The sequence below is a fragment of the Macaca mulatta genome, chromosome 10 (genome assembly GCF_049350105.2).
Source record: "Macaca mulatta isolate MMU2019108-1 chromosome 10, T2T-MMU8v2.0, whole genome shotgun sequence".
Classification (NCBI taxonomy): domain Eukaryota; kingdom Metazoa; phylum Chordata; class Mammalia; order Primates; family Cercopithecidae; genus Macaca; species Macaca mulatta.
In genome coordinates this window covers 106,223,861-106,242,666 of record NC_133415.1, presented here as the reverse complement: position 1 = coordinate 106,242,666, position 18,806 = coordinate 106,223,861, and the positions used below count along the sequence as shown (strand labels likewise).

Sequence of the window (18,806 nt, the reverse complement as noted above, 5' to 3'; positions counted from 1 at the left end):
ATGGCATAGCCTCCTGCACACCGAGGCTGCGTGGTACAGCCTGTGGTTCCTAGGCTACAAGCATGTACAACATGTGACTGTACTGAGTACCACACACAACTGTAACACCATGGTGAGTACTGGTGTATCTAGATACATCGAAACATAGAAAAGGCTTTTATGCTGCTGGTGGGAATGTCAACTAGTACAATCATTATGGAAAGCAGTGTAGAGTTTCCTTAAAGATCTAAAAGTAGATCGACCATTTGATCCAGCAATCCCACTACTGAATATCTACCCAGGGGAAAAGAAGTCATTTTATGAAAAAGACACCTGCACACTCATGTTTTTAGTGGCACAATTCGCAACTGCAAAAACATGGAACCAGCCCGAATGCCCATCTATCAACAAGTGAATAAAGAAAACGTGGTATATATGTATACCATGGAATACTACTCAGCCATGAAAAGGAATGAAATAATGGCACTCGCAACAACCTGGATGGAATTGAAGACCGTTATTCTGAGTGAAGTAACTCAGGAATGGAAAACCACACATCACATGCTCTCACTTATAAGTGGGAGCTAAGCTATGAGGACACCAAGGGATAAGAAAAACATAATGGACTTTGGGGACTCAGGGGGAGGAGTGGGAAGGGGTGAGGGATAAAAGACTACACATTGGATACAGTGTACACTGCTCAGGTGATGGGTGCACCCAAATCTCAGAAATCACCACTAAAGAACTTACCCATGTAACCAAACACCCCCTGTCCCCCAAAACCTATTTAAATAAGAAATAAAATAATAAAAAAGAAAGTATAATAAAAAACATAGAAAAGGTACAGTAAAAATATGGAATTAAATCTTATGGGACCACTGTCCTATGTGCAGCCTGTTGTTGATTGAAATGTCACTCTTGGGCACATGACTGTGTTGTCTAGTTTGTATATTTGCTCATAGCCTGTGTCTCCCCTCCAGAGTGTAGGTCCCTAAGGGCAGTCACCTGATCTGTCTCGGTCACTGCTGTGTCCCCAAACTGAGCACCGCATCAGGCACACAGAGGTCAGCGTGCATCGATCACACGAATGATGCAGGAATATCGTGACACCCCAGGCAGCTGCTGTGTGTCCTCGGGCTGGTTACTTAACTCGCAGGAGCCTCAGGAGCCTCATTGGTCAAATAGGAATAAAAGTTCTACATGACGGAATGCATGAAACCCTCTTAACATAATGCTTAGGACATGTTAGCTTAAACACGAGAGATGTTTGTTAGAATACCAAGGCAACATAGGTGGGATCTGAATTCTTGAGTCTGTGTGAGGGGAGATCAAATTTGATCAAATGGGTGCTGAGTGCAAATCTCAATTCCTACCGCTTATTGGCTTGAGTGAGTCACTTCGCCTTCTGGGCCTCAGTTTTCTCATCGGTAGAATGAAGTTAAAGAGCACACTCTTCCTCACAGGGCAGTGGTGAGGACTAAAGGAGGCGATGCCGGGAGAGTCCCCGCAAGGAGCCTGGCGCAGAGGAAGTTTCGACATATGCTGTCCACTGCAACTTCAACTCATGCTGCATTTCTGTGTCGAAACAGTGGAAGAAATTCAACAAACTCTTTGTCTCAGAGGCTGAGTTACAATTAATTGAGCCTGAAAGACCACAGACTTGAAAAAGGCCTCAAAGTGATAAAGGTAAAAAGAAAAATAAAATGACATCTACCAGGCATTGAGGGCTCTACAGCGTGTGGCTAGTCTGTATTCAGCACCCTACAGTGTGCAGCCAGCCTGTGCTCAGTACTCTACAGTGTGCAGTGAGGTGGTGCTCAGTACTCTACAGTGTGCAGTGAGGTGGTGCTCAGTACTCTACAGTGTGCAGTGAGGTGGTGCTCAGTACTCTACAGTGTGCAGCCAGCCTGTGCTCAGTACTCTACAGTGTGCAGTGAGGTGGTGCTCAGTACTCTACAGTGTGCAGTGAGGTGGTGCTCAGTACTCTACAGTGTGCAGTGAGGTGGTGCTCAGTACAGTGTGCAGCGAGGTGGTGCTCAGTACTCTACAGTGTGCAGCGAGGTGGTGCTCAGTACTCTACAGTGTGCAGCGAGGTGGTGCTCAGTACTCTACAGTGTGCAGCGAGGTGGTGCTCAGTACTCTACAGTGTGCAGCGAGGTGGTGCTCAGTACTCTACAGTGTGCAGCGAGGTGGTGCTCAGTACTCTACAGTGTGCAGCGAGGTGGTGCTCAGTACTCTACAGTGTGCAGTGAGGTGGTGCTCAGTACTCTACAGTGTGCAGCGAGGTGGTGCTCAGTACTCTACAGTGTGCAGCGAGGTGGTGCTCAGTACTCTACAGTGTGCAGCGAGGTGGTGCTCAGTACTCTACAGTGTGCAGCGAGGTGGTGCTCAGTACTCTACAGTGTGCAGCGAGGTGGTGCTCAGTACTCTACAGTGTGCAGCGAGGTGGTGCTCAGTACTCTACAGTGTGCAGTGAGGTGGTGCTCAGTACTCTACAGTGTGCAGTGAGGTGGTGCTCAGTACTCTACAGTGTGCAGCCAGCCTGTGCTCAGTACTCTACAGTGTGCAGCGAGGTGGTGCTCAGTACTCTACAGTGTGCAGCGAGGTGGTGCTCAGTACTCTACAGTGTGCAGCGAGGTGGTGCTCAGTACTCTACAGTGTGCAGCGAGGTGGTGCTCAGTACTCTACAGTGTGCAGTGAGGTGGTGCTCAGTACTCTACAGTGTGCAGTGAGGTGGTGCTCAGTACTCTACAGTGTGCAGTGAGGTGGTGCTCAGTACTCTACAGTGTGCAGTGAGGTGGTGCTCAGTACTCTACAGTGTGCAGCCAGCCTGTGCTCAGTACTCTACAGTGTGCAGCGAGGTGGTGCTCAGTACTCTACAGTGTGCAGTGAGGTGGTGCTCAGTACTCTACAGTGAGTGGCCAGCCTGTGCTCTCCACTCCACAGTGAGGAGCCAGCCCGTGGTCAGGACTCTACAGTGAGTGGCCAGTCTATACTCTGCACTCTACAGTGAGTGGCCAGCCTGTACACAGCACTCCACAGTCATCATCTTTTCATCATAAATCTAATGGTCACTTAATGAGGTAAACCTGTCCCATGACTCGAACTGATTTTAAAAACTCAAAAACTCATACTCTCTTGCATTTGGCAACCAAACAGAACCCAGTTCCTGGGGCCTTCTGCCAGCCAGGCCACGCTGAGCAAACACCGAGACCTCTTCAGGCTTGGTCAGCAGCCAGGTCAGCAGTGACTGGCAAGGCGACTGCTTGCCAGGTCTCCTCCAGCACGAACTGGGGATGGAGCTGAATCCCTTTCGTGCACAAGCAGAATTTGAAAAGGTCAGAGCCACAATAACAGCCCCGCGTCTCCCGCCAGAGCCCACCAGCTTATTTTGCTCCTGCAGAGTCTGTAAAGCATCCTTGTGGATGACGAATGCCCTCCGAGGCTCCAGCCCACCAAGCCTTCCTCTAAGTTTCAGATGCAGAAGCCACCTCAGAGAGAACTGTTATTGTCTCCCTGCATCTCCCCAGTGCCCCTGGATGAGTGCCCCCCTCCTCACCTGCTATCACAAAGACAAGAAAGGCCATTCATAATTTAAGTCAGCCCTTTCTTTCCTACACGCCACCAACATGAGTCGGATGCTGGAGGAAAAATTGAACTCTTTCTCCCAGGATACACCAAAGATCAAGCAGAATCTCATTAAGGCTCACTTCAAAGACTTGTCCTTTATTTCCATACAAACAAGTTTAAATTATCGTGCGTGAATCTGCTGTTAGCAGGGACTCTGTTCCATTATGCATGATTCCTCACTGTTCATATCATGAATAATGGGCAGTGCTCCATTAGCGATTTCCAGTAATATGCTAAACTTTGGGAGTGGTCATGGTATTAGGTTAAAGTTCTGTTGTTTGCCTATTTATTTTATTTCTTACTCAAGCTATAATGGCCTGCTTCATCAAAATAGATTTTGCAATGTTGTTGTAACTAACACAGCATAACACATGTTGTGGCTATGATTTCCTTATTATTATTATGGAATATTTATTGAGCACTTACTACATGTAAGGGATGGTGCTCAGTGTATGCACTGCGTGCATAATACTTAATCTTCCAGAATCCCATGAGATAGCTATGATGATTACTCCCATTTTACTGGTGAAAAAAACTGATAATTTGAGCAGGATCTAAATTGTCCACAGATAAAACTTCTTTTTGTGTTTTTGAGACAGGGTCTTATTCTGTCACCCAGGCTGGAGTGCAGTGGTGCGATTACGGCTCACTGCAGCCTTGACTTCCCAGGCTCAAGCGATCCTCCCACCTCAGCCTCCTGAGTAAATGGGACTACAGGCATGCACTGTTACACTGGCTAATGTTTTAAAAGATTTTTGTAGAGATGAGGTCTTTCTATTTTGCCCAAGCTGGTCTAGAACTCCTGGGCTCAAGCAAATCACCTGCTTCGGCCTCCCAAGATGATGGGAGTACAGGCATGAGCCACCGTGCCTGGCTTGATAGAACTTTCATTAATTGGTAATGCTGATTCCAATCAGTTAGTCTGACTTCAGACACTTCTAATTATAAAATATTTTTTACAATGCTATTAGTTGCTGAAGAGCTTCGGTAGACAATCTATCATTTGGGAAGCAGGTATCTGGATGTCCAGTGCACAGATGAGAAATGAATGCTCAGGGGATTGATTGATACCTGGGAGCGAGAAGATCCTTGTTCAAGCATGGTTTTGACTTCACTTAATCTTGGGCAAGTCATCCAGTCTTCTTGGATGTGCTGAGGTGGTTGCATTATTGCCTTTGTAATTTTTAGAGATTTGGGGCAGGATTTTCTCAGCATTCTCTCTCTGTTTTTTTTTTTTTAAGTCAGGGTATTGCTTTGTCATGAGACTGGATAGAGTGCAGTGGCGCCATCTTGGCTCACTGTAGCCTTCAACTTCCCAGGCTCAAGTGATCCATCCACCTCAGCTTCCCGAGTAGCTGGGACTACAGGCATGAGCCACTATACCTGGCTAATTTTTGTATTTTGTGTAGAAATGGGGTTTCGCCATGTTGCCCAGGCTGGTCTCGAACTCTTAAGCTCAAGTGATCCACCTGCCTCAGCTTCCCAGAATGCTGGGATTACAGGCACGAGCCACCCATACCTGGTCTCTCTCTCTTTTTTAAGTGACAGGATTGCAAGGAGAATCCGCATTCTCTTTTGATGGGTGTCTCTGGAGGTTCCTTGGAGAGATAGTACCTGTATGCTGACTGCTTCATTTTTTGATGGTGTGACCCAGGACAGGTTACTTAAATTCCTCCACTTCAGTTTCTTCATCTGTGCAACGGGAATAAGTACCTGCCTCTTTTGGGATCACTGTCAGGAATAAACTACATGGTATACGTCAACAGCTTAGAATAGCAGCTGGTGCATCAGAACCACATGTACATGTGAGCTGATATTTTGTATTATTCTCATTAAAACCCTTAAAACGGCCGGCGCAGTGGCTCACGCCTGTAATCCCAGCACTCTAGGAGGCCGAGGCGGGCGGATCACGGTCAGGAGATCCAGACCATCCTGGCTAACACGGTGAAACCCTGTCTCTACAAAAAAAATACAAAAAATTAGCCTGGCATGGTGGCAGTCGTCTGTAGTCCCAGCTACTCGGGAGGTTGAGGCAGGAGAATGGGGTGAACCTGGGAGGCGGAGCTTACAGTGAGCCAAGATCATGCCACTGCACTCCAGCCTGGGCAACAGAGTGAGACTCCATCTCAAAAAACAAAACAAAACAAAACAAAACAAAAAAATCCTTAAAACTTTCCAATGCGTGTCTATCTCATTATCCCAAGGTCATGTTGCATGCTATTGGAACATCTTCCCTTTAGCTCCCTCTTCTTTTAAGTTTCCATAGTTTGACCACTGAAGTCATCATTTATTTCAGTGTTCCTTCCTATTCCCACAACGCAGGACAATAATTAGCCAGTGACACATCTGCATGGTCATGTTCATGACTTTATGAAAGATGTTAAGACGGTTTGAAAAAAGTTGATTACAAGTACTGTCTCTTGGCTCAATTTCCGATTATTGAAAAACATTTGGAAGGGAAGTTTGAATTGGCCACAGCTTTTATTTCTAACCTCTTGAATTAGCTGATGTCAAATCCAGCTCCATTGTCAAGACAGGAAATGGTGGGGTCCTCTGGAAAATGTCTTAATAATTTTTGCATTATTTATTGAAGATATTTGGCTAGCTCAATGGAGAATGATTTTTCCATTTGGACATGTGTCACAGAATGTCCCAGACAGGAAATCAACGTAGGAAACCTCAGTTTAGAGACTGATGCAGGCTCCTGGAACATACCCAACCTCTCCTGCAGAGAATCTTTCTCCTGCTGGCACTGCCATCTCGACTTCCTTCTTCTTTGCTTACTCACCGCCTCTAATTCCATAGGTCCAGGTTCCATTAATTCCTCAAGATCCACCTAAAAGTCACATTTTTCTTATTCCAGAAACTGATTCTCCGGGACAATCCATTTTTATTGTGCTGGACACAAGAAAGCACTCTTGAAGTGCTTTCTCAGACATTTTTTCATTGATCTGGTGGGTTGTGCTCTGTCCTTACTCTTTTTTTTTTTTTTTTTTGAGACAGAGTCTCACTCTGTCACCCAGGCTGGAGTGCAGTGGTGCGATCTCGGCTCACTGCAAGCTCCGCCTCCCGGGTTCATGCCATTCTCCTGCCTCAGCCTCCCGAATAGCTGAGACTACAGGCGCCCACCACCACACCCGGCTATTTTTTTGTATTTTTAGTAGAGACGGGGTTTCACTGTGGTCTCAATCTCCTGACCTCGTGATTCACCCGCCTTGGCCTCCCAAAGTGGTGGGATTACAGGTGTGAGCCACCGTGCCCAGCCTGTCCTTACTCTTTTTATCATTTCACCTTCGATTTCACATGACTGAATTCTACTTTCCTCCACTTTAAAGGTCCTCTACCTTCCCCACATGCTGAAGAGAACTTGGCTTGACTAGCTCAGCATCTAGGCCTTGTTGTTCAAATCAGGGAAATGGGTAAGAAGAATACCAGAAGGAACCAATGTTGGCTTGGTCCATTTACAGTGAAAGAGCAGAGACATGGGAAGGCAAGAGGGAGGTGAGTGGGAAGTGGCACAGAGAGACAGAGAATCAGAGCCGGTGGAGGTTGCATGTGCAGGGAACTTTGCATCTTTTTTTTTTTTTTTTTGGTGAGTTCGGGGGCACAGGTGGTATTTCATGAGTGGAACTTTGAGAGAATCAGATGGGTAAAGGCAATGGAAGAACATTTTTTTTTTTTTTTTTGAGACAGCTTGATTAGTGATGTTTGCTTTGAATACAAGAGGTGGAGCTGGTGAGTGAGCATGTGTGTTTTTCATTGCTATATAAATAAGGCTAGAAAGAGGAAATTAAGGCCTGGGTAACTTTTAAAAGCACAAGGCAAGCAAGTGGGAAAAGGCAGGCTATAATCAATTGCCTTTTGACCTAAACCACATTTCTCAAGAGCAGGACTGGATGGGTCTAGTTCATTACCACATCTCCAACGTCTAGAACGGTGATTGTACATGGTAGATATTTAGCAGATATTTGGTGAGTTAGTGACTTGAGTTTTTGCAAGGAGAGTTATAATCGTACCGAGCTTAAGCCAGTTTTCTTAATTTATGGACAACTTATTTTCAGTTTTAATAGTACACATAAAAACAATAAAACTGATAAGCACATGTAAACGCTTGAGTAATTATTGTTTTCTTTGAGACAGTCACTTGTTCCTGCTTTGCCTTACTCCAAACCTCAACTGGGGACGTCAGTTCATGGGATTCTATGTTCTGTTCTGACATCCTTGTCCATTGACCACCTTTAACATACATCTAAAGAACGAGATGGCAGGTCTACCCTTAAACCCCAGAGGTCACATTCCTTATAGAGGGAACATAAATCCCATTAAACACAGGACAAGTTTTGAGGCAGGATTGGCAACTGTTAAAAAGTCCTGAACATTCAGTGACATGGTTTTTCTTTTTCTTCTTATTTTCTGATCAACCTAGAGAGGAGCAACCAGTCACTCTGTCAGTTTTTCCTTTTATAAATAATAACAAACCATTCCTAACTTTTCCTACCTCACCTGAATAGATGAGATGCAAATTATGGAAGTCGTTAGAAATTTTTAAAAAGTTTTACTGTACTTTAAAAACTCTTTCATTTGAAATAATCACAGATTCACAGGAAGCTGTAAAAATAGTAGAGTCCCATGTAACCTCCCAGTTTCTCCCAGTGGAGATGTCAATCTTAAATAGCTGAAGTACAATATCAAAGCCGGGATGCCGACATTGGTACAATACTGCTAACTAGGCTACAGACATTAGTTTTTACAATGTGTGTGTGTGTGTGTGTGTGTGTGTGTTTGCGTGTGTAGTTCTATGCAATTTTATCCCTTGCATAGATTTGTGTAATTACCACCACAACCAAGATACAGACTGCTTGGAACAAAGAATAATGATATTAACAGCTACAGTGTGTTTGGTACCTACTACGTTACAAACACTCAGCTGGGTGTTTTATGTGCATTACTTCATTTAATCTTCCCGTCAATCTGGAAAGTCAGATGCTACATGTGTTTTACAAAGAAGTGAGCTGAAGCTCAGACAGCTTAAGTCACCTTGCACTGGTCACCTGTTTAGCCAGTGAACTGCAAAACTAAATCTGTTGGATGCCAACACTTGCCCTCTTTTAATAATTCTATGTTGGTGGATAGAGCTGGAGGTCATTATACTAAGCGGATTAATGCAGGAACAAAGGAACCAAATACTGCATGTTCTTACTTATAAGTGGGAGCTAAACATTGAGTACACATGGATGCCAAGAAGGAGACAACAGACATTGGGGCATATTTGAGGGTGGAGGATGGGAGGAGGGTGAGGACTGAAAAACCACCTATTGGGCCAGGTGCAGTGGCTTGCCTGTAATCCCAGCACCTGGGGAGGCAGAGGTGGGCGGATCACTTGAGGCCAGGAGTTCGAGACTAGCCTGGGCAACATGGTGAAACCTCTCTACTAAAAATACGAAAACTAGTTGGGCATGGTGGTGCGCGTGGTAATGCCAGCAACTCGGGAGGTTGAGGCAGGGGAATTGCTTAAAACCGGGAGGTGGAGATTGCGGTGAGCCCAGATCATGCCGCTGCACTCTAGCCTGGGTGACAGAGCAAGACTCTGTCTCAAGAAAAAAAAGAAAAATGACTTTTGCGTTATTATGCTGATTATCTGGGCGACAAAATTATCTGTACACCAAAACCCCAAGACACGCAATTTACCCATGTAACAAAGCTGCATAGGTACCCCAAAGAAATATAGATGAAGTTTTTTAAAAAAACAAAAAAGAATGAATACAATGCTTAAAAAAAAATCCATGTTGGAATTAAATTTAAGAAAAGTCAGTCCATAGCCTCACCATACTTCACAATTTGGTATATTTCCTCCTACTCTTTTTCCATGCAATGTGAATTTACACTTAATTGCTACAAAACTGTTGGCACAATTTCTATCTCACTTTTCTTGACTTAACATTACATCTTAAGTACACCATGAAAACCCTTCAGAATGATCACTTTCATTTTTGTTTGTTTGTTTGTTTTTGAGACAGAGTCTTGCTGTGTTGCCCAGGCTGGAGTGCAGTGGCGCAATCTCAGCTCACTGCAACCTCTGCCTCCCAGGTTCAAGCGATTCTCCTGCCTCAGCCTCCCAAGTAGCTGGGATTACAGGCATGCGTCACCGCACCCAGCTAATTTTTTGTATTTAGTAGAGACGCGGTTCACCACATTGGTCAGGTTGGTCTCAAATTCCTGACTTCAGGTGATCCACCTGCCTTGGCCTCCGAAAGTGCTGGGATTACAGGTGTCAGCCACTGCACCTGGCCTAGAATGATAACTTTCGAAGACTGCCCAATATTCCATTGCTCCATCACAGAACAAGATTTTTCTGATGCCCTATCATTGACCAATAAAATTACCTCCATGTCTTTATTATTGTAAGTATCACCACAGTGAACATGTTTGTGCAAAAATTTATGTGTGCAAAGCCAAAGATATTCTTAGGACTAGATTCAGAGATGTAGAATTACTAATTCTTTTGTTTTGTTTTGTTTTTGAGACAAAGTCTCTCTGTCAGCCACGCTGGAGTGCAGTGGCACCATCTCAGCTCACTGCAACCTCTGCCTCCCAGGTTCAAGCAATTCTTGTGCCTCAGCATCCCCAGTAGCTGGGATCACAGGCGCCCACCACCATGCCTGGCTAATTTTTGTATTTTTAGTAGAGACAGGGTGTCACCATGTTGGCCAGGCTGGTCTCAAACTCCTGACCTCAGGTGATCCACCCACCTCAGCCTCCCAAAGTGTTGGGATTACAGGCGTGAGCCACCGTGCTCGGCTATTTTATCATTCTTAATACCATTGCTTAAATATTCAGAAGGAATGTCTTTAAAATAGTACACTGGGCTGGGCATGGTGGCTCATGCCTGCAATCCCAGCACTTTAGGAGGCTGAAGTGGAAGGATCGTTTGAGCACTAGAGTTTGAGGCTACAGTGAGCTGTGGTTGTATAGAAAAAAAAAAAAAAAAAAAGTGTCGCAGATACTGTCAATCAGGAGCTGATGAATTAGAACCTCCAGGACAAATCTGGCCCAGCTGCCTGTTTTTGTAAATAAAGATTTATTGGAACACAACAGTCCCACGCTCTTGTTTACATATTGTCTATGGCTGCTTCACATTGCATCAGAGCTCAGTAGTTGCCAAAGAAGCCGTATGGCTTGCAAAGCTATAAATATTTACTCTCTGATCCCTTAACAAATTTTGCTGGCCTAATCAAAACCGCAGTTAGATACCATCTCACACCAGTTAGAATGGCAATTACTAAAAAGTCGGGAAACAGCAGATGCAGGAGAGAACGTGGAGAAATGGGAATGCTTTTACACTGTTGGTGGGAGTGTAAAGTAGTTCAACCATTGTCAAAGACATTGTGGCCATTCCTCAAGGATCTAGAACCAGAAACACCATTTGACTCAGCAATCCCATTACTGGGTATATACCCAAAGGATTATAAATCATTCTACTATAAAGACACATGCACATGTATGTTTACTGAGGCAGTGTTCACAATAGCAAAGACTTGGAACCAACCCAAATGCCCATCAATGATAGACTGGATAAGGAAATCTGGCACATACACACCATGGAGTAATATGCAGCCATAAAAAAGGATGAGTTCATGTCCTTTGCAGGGACATGGATGAAGCTGGAAACCATCATTCTAAGCAAACTATCACATGAACAGAAAACCAAACACCGCATGTTCTCACTCAGTAGTGGGAGTTGAACAATGAGAACACACAGACACAGGGAGGGGAACATCACACGCTGGGGCCTGTCAGGGGGTGGGAGGCTGAGAGAGGGATAGCATTAAGAGAAATACCTAATGGAGATGATGGGTTGATGGGTGCAGCAAACCACCATGGCACATGTATACCTATGTAACAAACCTGCACATTCTGCACATGTATCCCAGAATTTAAAGTGAAACAAAAAAATAAAAAAACTTTTTTGCTGGCCTCTGCTCTAGAAGAGAGTTATGCATAAGAGGTAATAGTGATGGAATTTGTCCAGAGAAGCCTTTTTCAACCCTGGTACTACTGACGTTTCAGGTCAAATAATTCTTCATCATGGGGGGCTGTCCTGTGCATTGTAGGATATTTGGCAGCAACCCTAGTCTCGACTCACTACTAATTATAGCAAGCATAGTCTCATGGCAGGGGCACATGCAAGAGAAGAGGCCATTATTATGTACAATGGAGCAAGTGGGTACATGCTCTTAGATTTCTTGCTTTCTTGTGCCAGGGAAGAAGGCACACAGTTGGTATCTAATAAGTGTTCACCATTTGTTGTAATAATAGTTGCTGCTGTTAAGCTTGGAGATGACAATAAATATGGAGACATTCTTATCCTCTCTTCTTCCTTCCCTGGCTTTCCGTGGCTCTTGGAATAAGTCCTGGGTGAATAACTTCCTTTTCACACTGCTAGTGTATACAGAAAAGCAGCTCTATTATTTAAATTATCCAAGATCAAGGATGTAAAATGAAGGCTGCCCCTGGCCCCACGAGACATCCAAATAAATCTCACGGCTTCCAAATGTGACTGTGTCACCTTGGGATTAATACCAAGTAATCCAGTGCCAACATCAAGACAGTGAAAATAAGCATTTACTCTCCCGGAAAATCATTTTATACTGATTACAAGTTGTAGCCTGTCACTAGGATGTGAATTGAAAATGCGCACATTTGCAAGGTTAATATTTCTCTCTAAAGTCGCTCTCTCCACTGCCTCCCCACCCTATTCCCTGGCTCAAAAGGAACAGGAATTCCAAATAAATATTTGTGCTGAGGCATCCGTATTCCAACACACAAAGTTTAAACTTGCTTTGCATTTACCTCCATGACACCAGAACAGCATGAAAACAAGTGGCCATGGTCTAGAAAAGTCTTTTCAACCTCAGTGCTATTGACATTTCAGGCCGGACAATTCTTTGATGTGGGGGATGGTCCTGGGCATTGTAGGATATTTAGCAGCTTTCCCGGCCTCTACTCACTAGACGCCAGTGGGACCCCTTCCTTAACTGTGACAACCAAGATGGCTCTAGACATTGTCAAATGTCCCTGGGGGGCCAAGTCATCTCCCTGTTGAAAACCACAGGTCTGGAGATCTCAAAGCAAGTGGGTGGGCAACCCAATAAAATCAAGCAGCAGAGCATGGCCACCCGCCCACTATTCTAACTTCACCTTCTGCCACTACTTTTCTTCTAGTCTTTCACCCCAAAGCCGGCCATACTCTGTCACCTCCTCCTAGCATTTGCTAGTCTTGGCCACTCTGCCTGGAATTTCCTCTCCTAATTCATGCATTCTGGAAAATCACCACCTCAATGAAGTCTTCCATGACCACCCCTCTTTCAGGGCTAATGTGGACTTAGACACAATTTCCTCTGAATATACATCACCCTTTCAACAAGCAATAGAGACACAATTTTGTAGGAGTTGAGCTTCAAGTCTGGGCTTGAGTGAAAACTACATATAAGCCAGTTACACTTAGAAAATCTCTGAAATCCCCCTTGAATGTGGTATGAATGATATTGCAGAGTTAACTCTGTTTGGTCATTTTTACAAGTGCTGATGTTCTGAGAAGTACGGAATTACCTGAAAGAAAGGAACACTAGGAGGGGACCCTATCTGCAGATGTCTGGGTTTTCAGACATTCATACTTTTGGAAAATCTCCCATAACTAATGAGGAAAAGGTCACACATTCCAGTATGTTCCTGCTTGCCTGCAGGGTTTACTTCATTCTTTCTTAATATTGAACCTCTGCAAACTTAATATCAATGAATAATCGGCCACTGGAAGAGAATTAAACTACATAATGTAAGGGAAAGTACCTAAATATTGTACCTGGCATGTAGTGGGTACACAATACGGCCTTCTGAATTTAAACCTAAATTTAAGCTGGTCCTTGAAACTTATAGAGGTGGCCGGGTGTGGTGGTTCATGCCTGTAATCCCAGCACTTTGGTAGGCCAAGGTAGGCGGATCACTTGAGGTCAGGAGTTTGAGACCAGCCTGGCCAACGTGGTGAAAAATGCTATCTCTACTAAAAATACAAAATTAGCCAGGTGTGGTGATGGGCGCCTATAATTCCAGCTACTTGGGAGGCTGAGGTACGAGAATTGCTTGAACCCGGTAGGCGGAGGTTGCAGTGAGCCGAGGTCACCTGGGCGACAAAGCAAGACTCCATCTCAAGAAAAAAAAAAAGAAATGAAAGAAAAGAAGAAGAAGAAAGTTAAAGAGGCGACTATGTTCAACTGGCGTTTTCTCCTGTGACTGTGACTGTCAGGCTCTCGGCTGTGGGTTTCACCCACCTTCAGTGTTGTGTCATCACAGTAGATGTGGTTGCTTTTATGTTTTGATGCATATTTCCCATTAACTGTGACTTACTTGAGGGCAGAGGACCTGCCTCATTTATTTTTATACCTCCAAAGCCCACCACAGAGCAAATGTCCAATAATGTGTGTGTCATTTAAGTGAAAGAACAAGAAATATGAGTTTGAATGAACAGCATCTTCAGTGTCCTCCACCTACAATTTAAAAATTCTTCACCTACTGAAGAGAAACGTTGTAAGATGCTGTCTCTTATGGAATCTGTGTATTGTATTACAACCCTGTGACACAATCTGCAACAGTGGAATGACTGAAGGGACTGCTATGATGGGAGCTTCCTGAGTCAGTTTGATAGGGATGAGTACATCTGATCATCTGACCATACTCTTAGTTATCTTTTTTTTTTCTTTTAAGAGACAAAGTCTCGCTCTGTCACCCAGGCTGGAGTGTAGTGGTGTGATCTCGGCTCACTGCAACCTCTGCCTCCCGAGTTCAAGCAATTCTCCTGCCTCAGCCTCCTGAGTAGCTGGGACTACAGGCACATGCTGCCACGCCCGGCTAATTTCTTTTGTATTTTAGTAGAGATGGGGTTTCACCATGTTGCCCAGGCTGGTCTCGAACTCCCGAGCTCAGACAATCCGCCCACCTCGGCCTCCCAAAGTGCCAGGATTACAGGCGTGAGCCACTGTGTCCGGCCTAGTTATTTTTTAAGTTATCATTTTCACCCCCACTCTTGCCACGCCCACCCGAGAGTCACTGCAACTGTAGGCGAGAGGCAATAATGAAGTTTTCACTTCAAGAGGGGAGTCCAAGTGTCAGGTTGGTTTCTTCCCAAATCGAGACTTGAGAGCAAAAGAGGTCCAGGTGCTCCCCAGCCCGGTCTTGATTTACCCCAGCTGGCCTTTGCCTAGAGAACAAATGGAAAAATGGCCTTTTCCTGTAACTGCTGTTCTGTCATGTCTAAACAGGTACCCGAGCTTTTACTTTGGTGACATCCAAGCAAGGAAGTCCACGGTGGAAACCGTCTTCAAAGAATATCCCCATGTAGAATCAAGGGAAAATAAAACAGATCTTAACATGATCCTGAAGCCAGGTCCCAGGTGGTCAACAGAGGCCACAGGTAGGAAGAAACTTCCAGTGTCATTTCTTCTAGGGAGGCACTGCTTTTTAGACCACTGTTTTCTACATTGTGTACAGTGAACACAGGGGAAGTTTGTTGGTGGAAAGCGAGATCCTGTGGAGCTCGGTATGCCGGGAATTGGCTTTGGGATGTTAGTGAAAATTCAAGTGGAAGTGATCGCTGCCCACTTCTAAAGACGCTGTCTGTATCGGCAGGTGTGTGAAGTCAGGAGCCAGGCAGAAGGAAGCGGTGGCCGTGTTTCCAGACCTCTGAAACCCGATGACATCTGAAAGGGTTAATTCCAAGGTACACCACGGGCTATTCACACAGAGGGAGGGAAAGAAAAAGAATTTATATCCCTTTCATATATAAAAGGAAACAGATGTGATTTTCTTTACAAAAGAGCATTTCATTAAAAAAAAAAAAAAAAAAAGGCTAGGCGAGGCAGAGTTAACATAACCATTATTCTCCATCTCAGGAAAAGCAAATCCTGTTTGCCTGTCATTATAGAAGGTAGCAAAATCCTTTCATCCAGTGATTAGTTGTAAACATTCCGCCGCCTTCTGGGAGCAGGCCTCTGTTTCCCATCTTACACCGAAGCCATTTTCTTAGACTAATGTTTTATACACACAGCTCAGATACAATGCAAACTCCCGGTACCCCAAAGGCAACGGGGCATTCGTTTATACTAAATCAGAAGTGTCGCCCTTGACAACCTGCAGCAGTGAAACATTTATTCAGTCTTGCATTCCTGGCACTTAGAATTATTTCTTTCATGCCTGATAGCCAAATTACAATATGGCAGGTTTCCCTGGAGCCATAGGATCATTAGTGCCAGCTCACAACATACTTTCAACTGATATGGCATTTCATGTACAGCTGCCAATCAAAAAATGGGATATGCAAATGAGGATGGGAGCATTGGTGTACAATTCCTGTACCGTGAGCTCCTCACAGATTTCCTTAATGACTAGCAGTCATTCCGCTGAGTAGAAGAAGTGGAAAGAACACAGAGGAAAATTCCCCCAGGAAGCCAGTTGCAAGAGCCAGAAGTTTTTACATTTGATTTCCATATTTATTCTCTTTCTTGCCCCCTCTGTGTGTTTCTAAACAGTAGGTCTAAAAATACTTGAGCAGGGCTTGTTACATAAATACAGAGCCTTGCCATTGCAGTTGAGGCTCTCAGGCCATGCTAAAAGGTGAGGGGTGAGTTCTGTCTAAATACTGTGTGAGACCCAGGGCCTGGCCTTCTGCAGTGGAGGAGCCAGGCTCATTTGGAGGCAGGGGGAGCAGCCGATTGGAATGCTGTCTTAAAAATGAAGGTGCGGCTGAGACTATGGGTCTAATGCCCTCGTCCTCCGGACTGGGAGGTGGGACACCATCTTTGTGTCTGGAGTGATCTGGTCTCTACTTTCCTCTCCAGGCTGGTCTGGGCCACTCTCCTGCTTTGCTCACTAGACTCCAGCCTCTCCAGCTTTCTTTTCGGATTCTCGAAAGTTCCAGGCTCCTTCCTGCCTCAGGCAGGCCTGGGCTTTGTTCGTCATGGTTATTTATCCCTGGTCCCTGGCTCAGAAGGAGTGAAATCAAATTGATGGAATGAATAAGTGAAGCTCCCCATGGACCAAGTACTGCCTAACCAGGTAAAGCTTGGATTGGAAACCCTGGGTTAAAACTGGAGCCCTAACAGCGACCTTAAAAACATCTCCAGGGTGACAGGGGATAAGAGAAAGATTCTTAAGGAAGAATTGTGAGGAAGGCTGTCACGCCCCACGCCTGAGAATGGTATTCCCATTCTTCCCATGACTGCTTAGTATGGAGCATTGTCCTTTCACCATCTGACGGCTGTGATCTGCGTTTCCTACACGGAGGGAGGCGTGAGTGCTCCTTTGGGGCGCCCCAGTATCTCCATTAGCCTTTTTCTTTCTGTGGGGGTGGAAATATATACTTAGCCAGTGTCTGTGCAGTACTCACTTCTGAATTTTCCTTTATTTTCCAATTCTGAGAAGCTGAAATATCATAAGTCAATAATATGACATTCCAAAGAGAAAAAAAAAATCCCTTTTAAGAAAGCTTTAACTCCTTTCTGCCTCTTGTTTTTATATTATTCCTACCACACGTGGCATGCTTTCCCCATATATCTAGATCTGGGTTAACTCCTTTGTATTTTACAATGAGAAAGTACAATATCATTTAATTCTAGACTTAGATGTATCCTCCATTGATGTCTAAAAAAACCACTGAGGATGCTAAGTAATGCAGGTACCACCTGGATCATTATTGCTTTATCTCATTTTTGGTCAGGGGGCATTTTTACTTACAACTTCAAGGGTGAAGCAGGCCTCACAATCATTTTGTAAAACTGAACTCAGGCCCAGAGAGGTCAGGCCCCTTGCTGAAGTCACAGAGCTGGGAAGTGGTCAGGCAGGGACTAGACATCAGGAAAATGGATGGCAAACCCAGTACGTGAGTCACAGACACTGCTCGTCAAGGTGAAGCCATAAACAAAGAAGATACAGACTGTATGATGCTCTCCCCACCAAAAAATTAAATGATTAAAATTGCTGCATTCGAATCTTAGTTTGATCTAAATAAACGAGTCTGAATCTGGCTAAAAGTGAATGGCTTCGTTCATGAAACAATTTGGGGCTGTAGTTTTGGAGTTTCCAGTCCCAGTCACATTCCTCTCCTTCAGTAATGAATGTCTTCCTTTCTTCCCCGTCTAGTCTCTTCCTGCTATTTGTAAGCAAGAACTGGCTCACGGCTCCCAACTGTGTGCTCCCCACATAAATTTTCCTGTTTCTGGAAGAAATCTCTGCCTCTCCCAGCTCCTGGGAAATCTGCTCGGCTCTCACACCTCCCCTTGGCCAACGTCTTGCATTTTTGTCTCTGGGGGCCTTCCTTGGGCACCATTCCTATGTCTTCGGGTTTCGAAAATAGCGAAAAGGTGAAATGCAGAGCCCCAGGTGGACCTCACATGTCATCCGGAAGAGTGTTTGGGAACAAGTTAAACTGGCAAAGTAAGATCTGGCTTACTTTGGGAAGCCTAGCTTTTTAGTTACCTCCTAAAATTATATTAAGGGAACAGTTAATCATTTATCCTGGTAAACTTCCAGGATTGAAATAATTAGCAAGCTTAAATAGATGGAGTGCTTACGAGGAAATGGAAACAGGGCTTTTTTTTTTTGTAATAACAATTATTATTATAGTTATTATTTTTTGGAGATGGAGTCTCACTCTGTCACCAGGCTGGAGTGCAATGGCACAATCTCAGCTCACTGCAGCCTCCACCTCCAGGGTTCAAGAGATTCTCCTGCTTCAGCCTCCCGAGTAGCTGGGATTACAGGCATGAGCCAACATGCCCAGCTAATTTTATTGTGTTTTAGTGGAGATAGGGTTTCGCCGTATTGGCCAGGCTGGTCTCGATTTCATGGCCTCAAATGATCCACCCTTCTCGGCCTCCCAAACTGCTGAGATTACCAGCATGAGCCACCACACCAGGCCCGTAATAACAAGCAAGTAGTTACAAAATAAAAGTCATGGATTTATTCACCCCTATGGAACTTCTAGGGTATTTGTAAGAACTTCTAGGGTACATCTCAAGATTAGGACTATATTCAGGCTGATGACAGACTACCAGTAAAAATGATGCCTAATATTTGTGTAGTCTTTCTGATAGATAAAGCATTTTCTTTTTCTTTTTTCTTTCTTTCTTTCTTTTTTCTTTTTTTCTTTT

The 18,806-nt window shown here is 44.5% G+C and overlaps 1 protein-coding gene across 3 annotated transcripts in view; it reads right to left on the bottom strand.

Moving 5' to 3' along the window:
* Window positions 1-18,806, bottom strand: part of TSHZ2 (teashirt zinc finger homeobox 2) — a 505,591-nt gene that overhangs the window by 79,790 nt on the left and 406,995 nt on the right. Inside the window, exon 3 of one of the 3 annotated variants that reach the window (XM_077951998.1) lies at window positions 5,001-15,391. The exons of the other annotated variants lie outside the window; for them this stretch is intronic. The gene's annotated coding sequence lies outside the window, so the exon portion shown is untranslated. Of the gene's footprint in view, window positions 1-5,000; window positions 15,392-18,806 lie in introns of those variants that run through there. 3 annotated transcript variants of the gene reach the window in all.